Source organism: Bison bison, unplaced genomic scaffold, assembly GCF_000754665.1.
Source record: "Bison bison bison isolate TAMUID 2011002044 unplaced genomic scaffold, Bison_UMD1.0 scf7180017864468, whole genome shotgun sequence".
NCBI classification, from domain to species: Eukaryota; Metazoa; Chordata; class Mammalia; order Artiodactyla; family Bovidae; genus Bison; species Bison bison.
Window position 1 is genome coordinate 1,572,132 of NW_011495029.1, and position 4,262 is coordinate 1,576,393.

At 42.1% G+C, this 4,262-nt stretch overlaps 1 pseudogene; it reads left to right on the top strand.

Annotated features, from left to right (window-relative positions):
- LOC105003453 overlaps positions 1 to 1,912 on the top strand; it is an 8,753-nt pseudogene extending 6,841 nt beyond the window's left edge.
- The last annotated feature ends 2,350 nt before the right edge of the window (positions 1,913 to 4,262 follow it).

Consider the following 4,262-nt stretch of genomic DNA (forward strand, 5'->3'; position numbering starts at 1 on the left):
CCACTGGTGACTCAGGATGACCAAGGAGCCCTCCAGAAGGACTACTCCTTCGTCCCTTTAGACTGTTACTACCTCGGCTACCTGGAGGAGATTCCTCTGTCCATCACTGTGGACACTTGCTATGGGGGGTCTCAAAGGTATCATGAAATTGGATGACCTTACCTATGAAATAAAACCCATCAAGTATTCTGAAAGGTCTGAACATGTAGTTTCTCAGATTGTGGCAGACGCCAGTGCAACAGGTCCTGAGTATAGACTGGGACACGAGGAGGATAGGCAGCCACTGCTCTCTGAAGTTAATGAATGTCAGTATAGCCCCTAGGGTTAGTCCTAGGTTGTTTGCAGCACATGAGGGAATTTTAAGAGGATTTGCTCAGTTTTCTAATTCAATGTATTGTATATACAATAATGTAACTAAGTGTATAGAAGTCTTGATATGTATGAGTAGTAAAATAGACACTTTTTCTCAAGCTCTTTTTACAAGGTACTATCTCACTGCAGTGCTACTGTACACTGCAAGAGATCCAGCTGTCGTGAATAATTATAATGTACCAGGTGGTACATATGCTCGTTATCATGGAGACAATTTGCTACCAGTTACATATCTCTCTCTGTCTTTCATGATGAATCATGATGGGTCACAACAAGGTTATTTTCAGCCAAAACTGTATAGTGTATGTAAAGATAGTAATATTCTACTGTCTTGGTTATTTAGGCAGGCATTATTACATGTTAGCTGTTGTAACAGCACAACTTACTTGTGAGAAGTGTGAGTCTGTGGTATAATAATGTTACCTGCTTTTTCATGAGATGGACAGCCTGCCTCCATGGCACCATACCCAGTCTTGTTAGATTCCTTCAGTTACTGTTGCGTTGCACATTGGCAGTACATAGTAGGAATATGGGGCAATTGTATGTTAAACCTAACAGTGCATTATTTTAATGAAAGTCTGACAAAACCTCATTGTGGAAACACTATAGTGCGGGTTGAAGAGCAATGTGACTGTGGCTCCTTCAGCAGTGTTATAACAAGAAATGCTGTCAATAGGACTGTAAGTTTCAGGGAGATGCTGTTTGTAATACAGGACTATGCTGTACAAACTGTATGTACTCTGAACCTGGAACACTCTGCAGAACAATCCAGATTATATGTGATCTACTGGAGTACTGTTTTGGAACAACCAATCAATGTCCAGCAGATTTTTATATGCAGGATGGAACACCCTGTACTGAAGAAGGCCACTGCTATCGTGGGAACTGCACTTACCGCACTCTGCCCTGCAGAGAAATCTTTGGAAGACGCGCTCGTAACAGTAATGGTGAATGCTATACAATAAATAGCAGAGGCAGACGATTTGGACACTGTACAAGAGATGATAGGTTTTTGAGATTCCGTGCTTGTGGTGCCAATGACCAAAAGTGTGGAAGGCTGCAGTGTGTCAATGTCACTCTTATCTGGTTGCAGGAAGGTGTTTCACTCTTTCAGTCAGAGGTGTCAGCTGTTTGGTGTTGGGGATTAGGCATACACTATTCCCCAGGAATAACTGATGTCAGTCATGTGAGAAATGGTACCCCCTGTGCTTCTGGGCTGTTCTGTCTTGATAACAGCTGCAATGCTACTATAGAAGCAATAAATTATGACTGTGACCATAAGGTATGCAATCATAGAGAAATCCGCAGTAATAGAAAGCATTGCCATTGCCATGCAGGCTGGAAACCTCCACTGTGCTTAAGCAGAGGTGAGGGAGGGAGCGTGGACAGTGGACCCACTGCAAGAGGAACACGCTCAGTGAAACAAAAGCAAGACCCAGTCGTTTACTTGAGACTGGTCTTTGGTTGCATTTATGACCTCATAGCTGCATTCCTCTTTGGTGTGGCCACCAATGTTAAGTGTCAAGACTTCCACGTTTAAGGAAGTGATAGTAGGTGAGGGAGGTAAGGAGGTAAAAGTAGATGCTGAAGTTCAGGAAGCGACAGTAGGTGTGAAGTAAATTATAAACCAGCTTCCCAACCCCCGTGCAACCACTGGTAATATAGAAGTCATATCAGTACATGTGATGATAGTAGTAATAAGATGGCAGAGTTGAACTTCATGTTCTAGAAGTCTGCAGGAGACGACAGTGGACTTCCACACATAGGGTGGTCTAGAGGCATTGACATTCTCATATCAGGTCTCTTCGAACATTACTCACAAATAAATCTTAAAAAAACCACTTGGTGTCCTGTAATATTTGTAAACTCTAAGAAAGCAAACTGAGCCAGAGACTGGCCAGAAGAGCGACCTGAGTCGGCAGCTGGGTCTTGACCTGAGCTCACTGGTCCCAGCACTAACAAAAGTTTTCATGGGCTTCTTCAGGGACAGATTTAAGACGTTTCTCTATTTCAAGAGTTCAGTACTCTTGAGCACTGAGGTTTTCCTCTTCTCTTTAATCTCTCATTATCTAAACCCAAAGTGGGTTCAGGGTTACAGAAGGCTCCTCCCTTAGCTTCAGAGGGAGTCCCGTGAGTATGATCCCTACCTTCCTTCTTTTTTTTTTCTTTTTTAAAATTATTTTATTTTTAAATTTATTTTTAATTGATTTATTATTGCTTTACAATATTGGTTTGATTTCTGTTATACATCAACATGAATAAACCATGGGTGTACATATGTCCCCTCCCTCTTGAATCTCCTTCCCACCTCCTGCTCATTCCTAACCCTCTTGGTTATTATAGAGCCCCAGTTTGAGTTTCCTGAATCATATAGCAAATTCCCATTGGCTAGCTATTTACATACGTTAGTGTATATGCATCCACGCAGCTCTCTCCATGCATCCCACCCTCTCTTTCTTCTCCCCATCCTTTTCCATTAGTCTGTTCTCTATGTCTGTGTCTCCATTGCTGCTCTGTCAACAGATTCATCACTACCATCCTTCTAGATTCCATATGTATGCATTAGTATATGATTTGTTTTTCTCTTTCTGACTTACTTCACTTTGTATAATAGGCTCTAGTTTCATCCACCTCATTAGAACTGGCTCAAATGCATTCCTTTTTATGGCTGAGTAGTATTCCATTGCATATATGTACCACAGCTTCTTTATCCATTCATCTGTCGATGGACATCTAGGTTGCTTTCATATCTTGCTTGCCTTCCTTCTTTTTGACAAAAAAATTTTAAATTTATTTACTTTTGGCTGCACTGGCTCTTGGTTGCTGGGTAAGGGCTTTCTGCAATTGCCATGAGAGGGTCTGCTCTCTAGTTGCAGTGCACAGGCTTCTCACTATGGTGGTTTTTCTTTTGGTGGAGGACGGGCTGTAGAGCATGGGCTCAGTAGTTGTGGTGCATGGGTTTAGTTGTTCCATGACATGTGGGATCTCCCCAACCAGGTGTAGAACAAGTGTCTCCTGCACTGGCAGGTGGATCCTTTACTACTGAGCAACCAGGGAAGCCCTATCTATCTATTTATTTATTGCCCACATCACCTGGCTTGGATAATCTTAGTTCTCCAACCAAGAATCAAACCTGGGCCCTTGGCAGTGAAAGCACCAAGCCCTAACCACTGGACAATCAGGAAATTGCAAGTGTCCATCTTCTTTTATTATCTTTGTAAGAAATAGAGGAAAACAACAGAATGGGAAAGACTAGAGATCGCTTCAAGAAAATTAGAGATACCAAGGGAACATTTCATGCAAAGAGGGGCTTGATAAAGGATAGAAATGGTATGGACCTAACAGAAGCAGAAGCTATTAAGAAGAGGTGGCAAGAATACACAGAAGAACTGTGCAAAAAAGATATCCACGACCCAGATAATCACGATGGTGTGATCATTCACCTAGAGCCAGACATCCTGGAATGTGAAGTCAAGTGGGCCTTAGAAAGCATCACTACGAACAAAGCTAGTGGAGGTGATGGAATTCCAGTTGAGCTAATTCAAATCCTGAAAGATGATGCTGTGAAAGTGCTGCACTCAATATGCCAGCAAATTTGGAAAATTCAGCAGTGGCCACAGGACTGGAAAAGGTCAGTTTTAATTTCAATCCCAAAGAAAGCCAATGCCAAAGAATGTTCAAACTACTGCACAATTGCACTCATCTCACATGCTAGTGAAGTAATGCTCAAAATTCTCCAAGCCAGGCTTCAGCAATACGTGAACCGTGAACTTCCAGATGTTCAAGCTGGATTTAGCAAAGGCAGAGGAACCAGAGATCAAATTGCCAACATCCTTTGGATCATGGAAAAAGCAAGCGAGTTCCAGAAAAGCATCTATTTCTGCTTTATT